Source organism: Dermacentor silvarum, chromosome 1 (assembly GCF_013339745.2).
Source record: "Dermacentor silvarum isolate Dsil-2018 chromosome 1, BIME_Dsil_1.4, whole genome shotgun sequence".
Taxonomy (NCBI): Eukaryota; Metazoa; Arthropoda; class Arachnida; order Ixodida; family Ixodidae; genus Dermacentor; species Dermacentor silvarum.
The window spans coordinates 398,617,026-398,629,513 of record NC_051154.1 but is presented as its reverse complement, the minus strand read 5'-3'; the positions used below and the strand labels follow the sequence as shown (position 1 = coordinate 398,629,513).

The 12,488-nt window shown below is 49.6% G+C and overlaps 3 non-coding genes across 3 annotated transcripts; all 3 read right to left on the bottom strand.

The window, feature by feature from the left end:
• Positions 1-745: 745 nt before the first annotated feature.
• Positions 746-818, bottom strand: Trnar-ccu (transfer RNA arginine (anticodon CCU)). Its single transcript has one exon. It is a non-coding gene; the product is annotated as a tRNA-Arg (tRNA).
• A 2,811-nt stretch (positions 819-3,629) lies between these two features.
• Trnar-ccu (transfer RNA arginine (anticodon CCU)) lies at positions 3,630-3,702 on the bottom strand. The gene has a single exon. It is a non-coding gene; the product is annotated as a tRNA-Arg (tRNA).
• Positions 3,703-8,429: 4,727 nt separating this feature from the next.
• On the bottom strand, positions 8,430-8,502 carry Trnar-ccu (transfer RNA arginine (anticodon CCU)). Its single transcript has one exon. It is a non-coding gene; the product is annotated as a tRNA-Arg (tRNA).
• Between the last annotated feature and the right edge of the window lie 3,986 nt (positions 8,503-12,488).

The following is a 12,488-nucleotide window of genomic DNA, read 5'->3' as shown; positions in this document are numbered from 1 at the left end:
CATAATGTTTCTCAAAAGAAACGCCTACCCTCGGCGGCACTCGAACCCGAATCCCCGGTTAAGGAGACCGATGCCTTATCCGTAAGGCCGCGAGGGCTTCGCGTCAAGGGCGTGCACGCATACTTTCTACATTGCCAACTTTTTTTGGTGGCTGCAAAATACGGGTGAGCAGGAAGCGATGACAGCTGCAGACACAAGGCGCCGCAAAATTTCCCCCTTTATACAGGAAAGATTTAAAAGCATAATGTTTCTCAAAAGAAACGCCTACCCTCGGCGGCACTCGAACCCGAATCCCCGGTTAAGGAGACCGATGCCTTATCCGTAAGGCCGCGAGGGCTTCGCGTCAAGGGCGTGCACGCATACTTTCTACATTGCCAACTTTTTTTGGTGGCTGCAAAATACGGGTGAGCAGGAAGCGATGACAGCTACAGACACAAGGCGCCGCAAAATTTCCCCCTTTATACAGGAAAGATTTAAAAGCATAATGTTTCTCAAAAGAAACGCCTACCCTCGGCGGCACTCGAACCCGAATCCCCGGTTAAGGAGACCGATGCCTTATCCGTAAGGCCGCGAGGGCTTCGCGTCAAGGGCGTGCACGCATACTTTCTACATTGCCAACTTTTTTTGGTGGCTGCAAAATACGGGTGAGCAGGAAGCGATGACAGCTACAGACACAAGGCGCCGCAAAATTTCCCCCTTTATACAGGAAAGATTTAAAAGCATAATGTTTCTCAAAAGAAACGCCTACCCTCGGCGGGACTCGAACCCGCAATCCCCGGTTTAGGAGACCGATGCCTTATCCGTTAGGCCACGAGGGCTTCGCGTCAAGGGCGTGCACGCATACTTTCTACATTGCCAACTTTTTTTGGTGGCTGCAAAATACGGGTGAGCAGGAAGCGATGACAGCTGCAGACACAAGGCGCCGCAAAATTTCCCCCTTTATACAGGAAAGATTTAAAAGCATAATGTTTCTCAAAAGAAACGCCTACCCTCGGCGGGACTCGAACCCGCAATCCCCGGTTAAGGAGACCGATGCCTTATCCGTAAGGCCGCGAGGGCTTCGCGTCAAGGGCGTGCACGCATACTTTCTACATTGCCAACTTTTTTTGGTGGCTGCAAAATACGGGTGAGCAGGAAGCGATGACAGCTGCAGACACAAGGCGCCGCAAAATTTCCCCCTTTATACAGGAAAGATTTAAAAGCATAATGTTTCTCAAAAGAAACGCCTACCCTCGGCGGCACTCGAACCCGAATCCCCGGTTAAGGAGACCGATGCCTTATCCGTAAGGCCGCGAGGGCTTCGCGTCAAGGGCGTGCACGCATACTTTCTACATTGCCAACTTTTTTTGGTGGCTGCAAAATACGGGTGAGCAGGAAGCGATGACAGCTGCAGACACAAGGCGCCGCAAAATTTCCCCCTTTATACAGGAAAGATTTAAAAGCATAATGTTTCTCAAAAGAAACGCCTACCCTCGGCGGCACTCGAACCCGAATCCCCGGTTAAGGAGACCGATGCCTTATCCGTAAGGCCGCGAGGGCTTCGCGTCAAGGGCGTGCACGCATACTTTCTACATTGCCAACTTTTTTTGGTGGCTGCAAAATACGGGTGAGCAGGAAGCGATGACAGCTAGCAGACACAAGGCGCCGCAAAATTTCCCCCTTTATACAGGAAAGATTTAAAAGCATAATGTTTCTCAAAAGAAACGCCTACCCTCGGCGGCACTCGAACCCGAATCCCCGGTTAAGGAGACCGATGCCTTATCCGTTAGGCCACGAGGGCTTCGCGTCAAGGGCGTGCACGCATACTTTCTACATTGCCAACTTTTTTTGGTGGCTGCAAAATACGGGTGAGCAGGAAGCGATGACAGCTGCAGACACAAGGCGCCGCAAAATTTCCCCCTTTATACAGGAAAGATTTAAAAGCATAATGTTTCTCAAAAGAAACGCCTACCCTCGGCGGCACTCGAACCCGAATCCCCGGTTAAGGAGACCGATGCCTTATCCGTTAGGCCACGAGGGCTTCGCGTCAAGGGCGTGCACGCATACTTTCTACATTGCCAACTTTTTTTGGTGGCTGCAAAATACGGGTGAGCAGGAAGCGATGACAGCTGCAGACACAAGGCGCCGCAAAATTTCCCCCTTTATACAGGAAAGATTTAAAAGCATAATGTTTCTCAAAAGAAACGCCTACCCTCGGCGGCACTCGAACCCGAATCCCCGGTTAAGGAGACCGATGCCTTATCCGTAAGGCCGCGAGGGCTTCGCGTCAAGGGCGTGCACGCATACTTTCTACATTGCCAACTTTTTTTGGTGGCTGCAAAATACGGGTGAGCAGGAAGCGATGACAGCTGCAGACACAAGGCGCCGCAAAATTTCCCCCTTTATACAGGAAAGATTTAAAAGCATAATGTTTCTCAAAAGAAACGCCTACCCTCGGCGGCACTCGAACCCGAATCCCCGGTTAAGGAGACCGATGCCTTATCCGTTAGGCCACGAGGGCTTCGCGTCAAGGGCGTGCACGCATACTTTCTACATTGCCAACTTTTTTTGGTGGCTGCAAAATACGGGTGAGCAGGAAGCGATGACAGCTGCAGACACAAGGCGCCGCAAAATTTCCCCCTTTATACAGGAAAGATTTAAAAGCATAATGTTTCTCAAAAGAAACGCCTACCCTCGGCGGGACTCGAACCCGAATCCCCGGTTAAGGAGACCGATGCCTTATCCGTTAGGCCACGAGGGCTTCGCGTCAAGGGCGTGCACGCATACTTTCTACATTGCCAACTTTTTTTGGTGGCTGCAAAATACGGGTGAGCAGGAAGCGATGACAGCTGCAGACACAAGGCGCCGCAAAATTTCCCCCTTTATACAGGAAAGATTTAAAAGCATAATGTTTCTCAAAAGAAACGCCTACCCTCGGCGGCACTCGAACCCGAATCCCCGGTTAAGGAGACCGATGCCTTATCCGTTAGGCCACGAGGGCTTCGCGTCAAGGGCGTGCACGCATACTTTCTACATTGCCAACTTTTTTTGGTGGCTGCAAAATACGGGTGAGCAGGAAGCGATGACAGCTGCAGACACAAGGCGCCGCAAAATTTCCCCCTTTATACAGGAAAGATTTAAAAGCATAATGTTTCTCAAAAGAAACGCCTACCCTCGGCGGCACTCGAACCCGCAATCCCCGGTTAAGGAGACCGATGCCTTATCCGTTAGGCCACGAGGGCTTCGCGTCAAGGGCGTGCACGCATACTTTCTACATTGCCAACTTTTTTTGGTGGCTGCAAAATACGGGTGAGCAGGAAGCGATGACAGCTGCAGACACAAGGCGCCGCAAAATTTCCCCCTTTATACAGGAAAGATTTAAAAGCATAATGTTTCTCAAAAGAAACGCCTACCCTCGGCGGCACTCGAACCCGAATCCCCGGTTAAGGAGACCGATGCCTTATCCGTTAGGCCACGAGGGCTTCGCGTCAAGGGCGTGCACGCATACTTTCTACATTGCCAACTTTTTTTGGTGGCTGCAAAATACGGGTGAGCAGGAAGCGATGACAGCTGCAGACACAAGGCGCCGCAAAATTTCCCCCTTTATACAGGAAAGATTTAAAAGCATAATGTTTCTCAAAAGAAACGCCTACCCTCGGCGGGACTCGAACCCGCAATCCCCGGTTAAGGAGACCGATGCCTTATCCGTTAGGCCACGAGGGCTTCGCGTCAAGGGCGTGCACGCATACTTTCTACATTGCCAACTTTTTTTGGTGGCTGCAAAATACGGGTGAGCAGGAAGCGATGACAGCTGCAGACACAAGGCGCCGCAAAATTTCCCCCTTTATACAGGAAAGATTTAAAAGCATAATGTTTCTCAAAAGAAACGCCTACCCTCGGCGGCACTCGAACCCGAATCCCCGGTTAAGGAGACCGATGCCTTATCCGTTAGGCCACGAGGGCTTCGCGTCAAGGGCGTGCACGCATACTTTCTACATTGCCAACTTTTTTTGGTGGCTGCAAAATACGGGTGAGCAGGAAGCGATGACAGCTGCAGACACAAGGCGCCGCAAAATTTCCCCCTTTATACAGGAAAGATTTAAAAGCATAATGTTTCTCAAAAGAAACGCCTACCCTCGGCGGCACTCGAACCCGAATCCCCGGTTAAGGAGACCGATGCCTTATCCGTTAGGCCACGAGGGCTTCGCGTCAAGGGCGTGCACGCATACTTTCTACATTGCCAACTTTTTTTGGTGGCTGCAAAATACGGGTGAGCAGGAAGCGATGACAGCTGCAGACACAAGGCGCCGCAAAATTTCCCCCTTTATACAGGAAAGATTTAAAAGCATAATGTTTCTCAAAAGAAACGCCTACCCTCGGCGGCACTCGAACCCGAATCCCCGGTTAAGGAGACCGATGCCTTATCCGTTAGGCCACGAGGGCTTCGCGTCAAGGGCGTGCACGCATACTTTCTACATTGCCAACTTTTTTTGGTGGCTGCAAAATACGGGTGAGCAGGAAGCGATGACAGCTGCAGACACAAGGCGCCGCAAAATTTCCCCCTTTATACAGGAAAGATTTAAAAGCATAATGTTTCTCAAAAGAAACGCCTACCCTCGGCGGCACTCGAACCCGAATCCCCGGTTAAGGAGACCGATGCCTTATCCGTTAGGCCACGAGGGCTTCGCGTCAAGGGCGTGCACGCATACTTTCTACATTGCCAACTTTTTTTGGTGGCTGCAAAATACGGGTGAGCAGGAAGCGATGACAGCTGCAGACACAAGGCGCCGCAAAATTTCCCCCTTTATACAGGAAAGATTTAAAAGCATAATGTTTCTCAAAAGAAACGCCTACCCTCGGCGGCACTCGAACCCGAATCCCCGGTTAAGGAGACCGATGCCTTATCCGTTAGGCCACGAGGGCTTCGCGTCAAGGGCGTGCACGCATACTTTCTACATTGCCAACTTTTTTTGGTGGCTGCAAAATACGGGTGAGCAGGAAGCGATGACAGCTGCAGACACAAGGCGCCGCAAAATTTCCCCCTTTATACAGGAAAGATTTAAAAGCATAATGTTTCTCAAAAGAAACGCCTACCCTCGGCGGCACTCGAACCCGAATCCCCGGTTAAGGAGACCGATGCCTTATCCGTAGGCCACGAGGGCTTCGCGTCAAGGGCGTGCACGCATACTTTCTACATTGCCAACTTTTTTTGGTGGCTGCAAAATACGGGTGAGCAGGAAGCGATGACAGCTGCAGACACAAGGCGCCGCAAAATTTCCCCCTTTATACAGGAAAGATTTAAAAGCATAATGTTTCTCAAAAGAAACGCCTACCCTCGGCGGCACTCGAACCCGAATCCCCGGTTAAGGAGACCGATGCCTTATCCGTTAGGCCACGAGGGCTTCGCGTCAAGGGCGTGCACGCATACTTTCTACATTGCCAACTTTTTTTGGTGGCTGCAAAATACGGGTGAGCAGGAAGCGATGACAGCTGCAGACACAAGGCGCCGCAAAATTTCCCCCTTTATACAGGAAAGATTTAAAAGCATAATGTTTCTCAAAAGAAACGCCTACCCTCGGCGGCACTCGAACCCGAATCCCCGGTTAAGGAGACCGATGCCTTATCCGTAAGGCCGCGAGGGCTTCGCGTCAAGGGCGTGCACGCATACTTTCTACATTGCCAACTTTTTTTGGTGGCTGCAAAATACGGGTGAGCAGGAAGCGATGACAGCTGCAGACACAAGGCGCCGCAAAATTTCCCCCTTTATACAGGAAAGATTTAAAAGCATAATGTTTCTCAAAAGAAACGCCTACCCTCGGCGGCACTCGAACCCGAATCCCCGGTTAAGGAGACCGATGCCTTATCCGTTAGGCCACGAGGGCTTCGCGTCAAGGGCGTGCACGCATACTTTCTACATTGCCAACTTTTTTTGGTGGCTGCAAAATACGGGTGAGCAGGAAGCGATGACAGCTGCAGACACAAGGCGCCGCAAAATTTCCCCCTTTATACAGGAAAGATTTAAAAGCATAATGTTTCTCAAAAGAAACGCCTACCCTCGGCGGCACTCGAACCCGAATCCCCGGTTAAGGAGACCGATGCCTTATCCGTTAGGCCACGAGGGCTTCGCGTCAAGGGCGTGCACGCATACTTTCTACATTGCCAACTTTTTTTGGTGGCTGCAAAATACGGGTGAGCAGGAAGCGATGACAGCTGCAGACACAAGGCGCCGCAAAATTTCCCCCTTTATACAGGAAAGATTTAAAAGCATAATGTTTCTCAAAAGAAACGCCTACCCTCGGCGGCACTCGAACCCGAATCCCCGGTTAAGGAGACCGATGCCTTATCCGTTAGGCCACGAGGGCTTCGCGTCAAGGGCGTGCACGCATACTTTCTACATTGCCAACTTTTTTTGGTGGCTGCAAAATACGGGTGAGCAGGAAGCGATGACAGCTGCAGACACAAGGCGCCGCAAAATTTCCCCCTTTATACAGGAAAGATTTAAAAGCATAATGTTTCTCAAAAGAAACGCCTACCCTCGGCGGCACTCGAACCCGAATCCCCGGTTAAGGAGACCGATGCCTTATCCGTTAGGCCACGAGGGCTTCGCGTCAAGGGCGTGCACGCATACTTTCTACATTGCCAACTTTTTTTGGTGGCTGCAAAATACGGGTGAGCAGGAAGCGATGACAGCTGCAGACACAAGGCGCCGCAAAATTTCCCCCTTTATACAGGAAAGATTTAAAAGCATAATGTTTCTCAAAAGAAACGCCTACCCTCGGCGGCACTCGAACCCGAATCCCCGGTTAAGGAGACCGATGCCTTATCCGTTAGGCCACGAGGGCTTCGCGTCAAGGGCGTGCACGCATACTTTCTACATTGCCAACTTTTTTTGGTGGCTGCAAAATACGGGTGAGCAGGAAGCGATGACAGCTGCAGACACAAGGCGCCGCAAAATTTCCCCCTTTATACAGGAAAGATTTAAAAGCATAATGTTTCTCAAAAGAAACGCCTACCCTCGGCGGCACTCGAACCCGAATCCCCGGTTAAGGAGACCGATGCCTTATCCGTTAGGCCACGAGGGCTTCGCGTCAAGGGCGTGCACGCATACTTTCTACATTGCCAACTTTTTTTGGTGGCTGCAAAATACGGGTGAGCAGGAAGCGATGACAGCTGCAGACACAAGGCGCCGCAAAATTTCCCCCTTTATACAGGAAAGATTTAAAAGCATAATGTTTCTCAAAAGAAACGCCTACCCTCGGCGGCACTCGAACCCGAATCCCCGGTTAAGGAGACCGATGCCTTATCCGTTAGGCCACGAGGGCTTCGCGTCAAGGGCGTGCACGCATACTTTCTACATTGCCAACTTTTTTTGGTGGCTGCAAAATACGGGTGAGCAGGAAGCGATGACAGCTGCAGACACAAGGCGCCGCAAAATTTCCCCCTTTATACAGGAAAGATTTAAAAGCATAATGTTTCTCAAAAGAAACGCCTACCCTCGGCGGCACTCGAACCCGAATCCCCGGTTAAGGAGACCGATGCCTTATCCGTTAGGCCGCGAGGGCTTCGCGTCAAGGGCGTGCACGCATACTTTCTACATTGCCAACTTTTTTTGGTGGCTGCAAAATACGGGTGAGCAGGAAGCGATGACAGCTGCAGACACAAGGCGCCGCAAAATTTCCCCCTTTATACAGGAAAGATTTAAAAGCATAATGTTTCTCAAAAGAAACGCCTACCCTCGGCGGCACTCGAACCCGAATCCCCGGTTAAGGAGACCGATGCCTTATCCGTTAGGCCACGAGGGCTTCGCGTCAAGGGCGTGCACGCATACTTTCTACATTGCCAACTTTTTTTGGTGGCTGCAAAATACGGGTGAGCAGGAAGCGATGACAGCTGCAGACACAAGGCGCCGCAAAATTTCCCCCTTTATACAGGAAAGATTTAAAAGCATAATGTTTCTCAAAAGAAACGCCTACCCTCGGCGGCACTCGAACCCGAATCCCCGGTTAAGGAGACCGATGCCTTATCCGTTAGGCCACGAGGGCTTCGCGTCAAGGGCGTGCACGCATACTTTCTACATTGCCAACTTTTTTTGGTGGCTGCAAAATACGGGTGAGCAGGAAGCGATGACAGCTGCAGACACAAGGCGCCGCAAAATTTCCCCCTTTATACAGGAAAGATTTAAAAGCATAATGTTTCTCAAAAGAAACGCCTACCCTCGGCGGCACTCGAACCCGAATCCCCGGTTAAGGAGACCGATGCCTTATCCGTAAGGCCACGAGGGCTTCGCGTCAAGGGCGTGCACGCATACTTTCTACATTGCCAACTTTTTTTGGTGGCTGCAAAATACGGGTGAGCAGGAAGCGATGACAGCTGCAGACACAAGGCGCCGCAAAATTTCCCCCTTTATACAGGAAATATTTAAAAGCATAATGTTTCTCAAAAGAAACGCCTACCCTCGGCGGGACTCGAACCCGCAATCCCCGGTTTAGGAGACCGATGCCTTATCCGTTAGGCCACGAGGGCTTTTTTTTTTTTATTTATTGCCGGTCTTTGACAATGTACAATGCACACAGTATAGAAACAGACATCACAAAAAGAACACCTACAGAACATACTGAAAAACATGAAAGCCATCAGCCCAACATGGACTGGCGTTGTCAAACTAAAATTCTTTTAAAGCTGTCAGAGGTTCTATCCTCGACAGCCAATCGGGTACAATATCTTGCATTTTCTTAATTTCCATGAAACGAGACATACTTTCTCGAAAATAAATACGAGCAGGCCTAGCATCTGGGTCGCAATGGTACCCAGCCATTCGTGCCCGCCATAAACAGTGGAGGCCATTGAGCCTAATTAGGTCGTATGGAACCCCGTCCTCATTCTCAATCGGTAAGTACCTGATCCCATGCGGATTCAACGGAAACTCCTTCTTGATTGTCCGTTTTAGGACGTCCCAGAAGTACACCCCTTCCCAGCAATGCAAAAACACATGATCTACAGTTTCAGGTTGCTTGCAAATCAAGCAGTGTGGGCCCCATGGTGCAAGGAAGCCGCATTCTTCCATGAATGTCTTCACTGACAGTGTTCCTGTGTGTAGCCTAAAAAAGAATGTTTTTGCCCCAGTAGGCACCTCCATTCTTTTCACCCGTTTAAGGACATCCTGTCCTGGTCCTCCATTGTATATCGCTCTGTACAATGGTACTGGAAATATACTATCGCATACATCTTTATATAATGTCTTTCTTTTCACGGCAGATAAATAATCGAAAGAAAAACGCACAGAAGAAAGCGCACACTGTCGACTACCTCTTTAAGATAGCCGCGAATCGTTCCTGGCATACTATTGGTACTAACAATGAGCGCCGGCAGCGCAGCTCTTAATCTGAGCTCTAATACCGTACGCAGAAAAGGATCACGCACATCTCGAAAAAACAAAAATCTATTGACAAGCTGTCGTACAAAAAGATGCGCCAAGCCCAGGCCACCTTCCTTCACCAGCCTGAACAGATTTGTTCGGCTACATCTTTCCCAGTTAGAGTCCCAGATAAAAACGGCGAACACTCTGTGCAATCTTTGCACATTTACCCTTGAACAAAACAATGTCTGCATGACGTACCACAACTTCGTAATGAAAAATTACATACAGTAGCCCTTGCGAAAATGGACAGGTTGATGCCTTTCCACCTGTCTGCTTTTTCTTTTGTTTCTTTTATTTGGTTCGTCCAGTATTCCTCGCTCTGTTTGTAGCTATCCAAGGGAACACCGAGATACTTGGTAGGGGTTTTCACCCAGCTCACATTCGCAAAGTTGTCCGGGGCCGTGGACCACTCTCCGTGCCACAAACCGAGGGACTTACCCCAGTTCACTTTACCGCCCGTTACATCACAAAACTGTTTCACCACGCGTATTGTTTCCGTTACGCTTTCTCTGTTTGTACAACACACGGCGATATCATCTGCATATGCCAGGAGCTTGACTTCTGTGGCTGCCAAGCTATAACCGCGTATTTGATCGTTCTCGGTTATCGCCAAACACATCGTTTCAATGTAAACTGCAAACAAAAGAGGACTGAGGGGGCAGCCTTGACGCACAGAACGCATGACGTTAATGGGGGCCCCCAATGATTTATTCACAATTAAACGTGTTGTGCAGTTCTGATACGCCAATGCCACTCCCTCAGTGATGATGGCACCTACATTAACGTGATCCAGGATGGCAAACAAAATATCATGAGACACACAGTCAGAAGCTTTCTCTAGGTCAAGCTGGAGCACTGCGACGCCATCGTAAGTGAGGTCTCAGCACTCGAGCACGCACCGCATCGTGTGAATATTCGAAAAAATTGACCTCCCTTTGATGCCACACGTTTGGTGGTCTGCGACGATTTCTTTGATGACGCTTTGAAGTCTGGCTGCCAAAACCTTCATGAAAATCTTATAGTCGACATTGGTTAAAGATATGGGCCTATAAGATGTCACGAGCCTAAGTTTCTCCGCTTTGTCACTCTTAGGTATCAAGATGGTATGCGCTTTACCAAAAGAAGGCGGCAAAGCTTTGTTCACATACGCGTCGTTAAACAGGCCTGTTAGCAGGGGCGAAAGTTCTTTCTTGAAGGCTTTATAAAAACAAGCGCTCAGACCGTCAGGTCCGGGTGATTTGCCATTGTTCAAATCATTTATTGCTTTTACGACTTCGTGTTCTCTTATAGTCCCTTCTAATCGGTCCTTCGTGTCGTCACTCAATCGCGGCATGCGACTGAGAAAGACCCTTTTGAACTCATCTAGATTAGCTTCTTGATATGCAAACAGTGACTGGTAATACTCTAAAAACGCTCGGCCTATGCTGTTATCTTCGACGAGTGTGCCATTCCACGAGATCTTATCGACATGATTACGTCGACCATGAGCTTTTTCAAGTCCTAGTGCCCTTTTGGTGGGCGTCTCTCCCGCTACTAATGCGTTTGCTCTTGCTCGCACAATCGCACCTTGATAGCGTTCTTTGTCCAACTGTTCGATTTTTTCTTTGATGGTTCGCATATCTTGCTTATACGCCCCTGGCTCTTCGCACTCCAGCGCTATCAGCTGATTAAGTATCTTTCGTAAGTCTCGTTCTTTCATTTCCCTCTCAAACTTTAAGCAGCTCGACCTTTCTATTGCTTTCATTTTTACCTTCTCCTTGAACCATTCCCATTTCTCTGCTATTGTTTCAATACATTCATCGCTTACTTCCATAACGGCCTCATGAAATGCGTCTACAAATAGGGGCGTCTTTTAGTAGTAAGGCATTCATTTTCCATTGGTCCCAGTTAAAAGATTGACTCTTCTTCTTCATACCGATGTGACACATCACCAAGCAGTGATCTGAGAACGACACAGGTGCAACAGAATAACTGTGACACATTGGAATCATGTCTTGTGACATGTACAAGCGGTCTAACCGCGCATGACTACTGCCTTGAAATCGTGTATACATCACCTCCCGCTCCCCCTCCAGACAGTCACATACATCGTATAGTTCACTATCACTAATCAACTTAGAAAGTATGTGACTGCTTTTATCTCGAATACCGGCATTATTGGATCGATCCCGAGCCCTCAAAACACAGTTGAAATCCCCCAACAAAATCATGCACTTATCACGGCTAATGTGCCGAAAAAGATTCGAAAAAAATACAGCACGCTCTTCTACAACATTTGGCGCATATATGCACATAACTCTGAATTCGACTCCACCACAAACAAAGTCGCAAACGACCATTCTTCCCGTCTGACATGAAAATACACTTTCAACCACAAGGTCGGGTAACTTCTTAATAAACAGGACGCATCCAGCTGACGTCCCTACCGCGTGGCTCACCACCGCATAATATCTGGTCGTGAAACGCCTCACCATGCTCCCGGTCTCCTCCTCCCCGTCTACCTTGGTCTCCTGGACAGCTAGAACGTCTATGTCTTGGTCAGTGGCCAACCGTAGGACTTGACTCTGCCTACGCCTAGCCGCCAGCCCTCTAACGTTTAGAGTTGCAATACTGAGTGACGGATTAGGAGCCATGATGAACTAGAGAATGAGGTAGGCCCGGAGCATGGTGCTTACCCCTCACGACCAGCCGTCGGCTAGCCGTCTCCGGGACCGCCCGGTTTCTCGTCGTTGTTTGTCTGCTGGGCTTGGTCCCCAGGCTTTCTGTCGGACGGAACGTTCGGCTTTGGTTTGAAGCTCGAGCGCCTCCCAAGAGGCGATTTCGCCTAGGCCACGAGGGCTTCGCGTCAAGGGCGTGCACGCATACTTTCTACATTGCCAACTTTTTTTGGTGGCTGCAAAATACGGGTGAGCAGGAAGCGATGACAGCTGCAGACACAAGGCGCCGCAAAATTTCCCCCTTTATACAGGAAATATTTAAAAGCATAATGTTTCTCAAAAGAAACGCCTACCCTCAGCGGGACTCGAACCCGCAATCCCCGGTTAAGGAGACCGATGCCTATCCGTAGCCACGAGGGCGTCGCGTCAAGGGC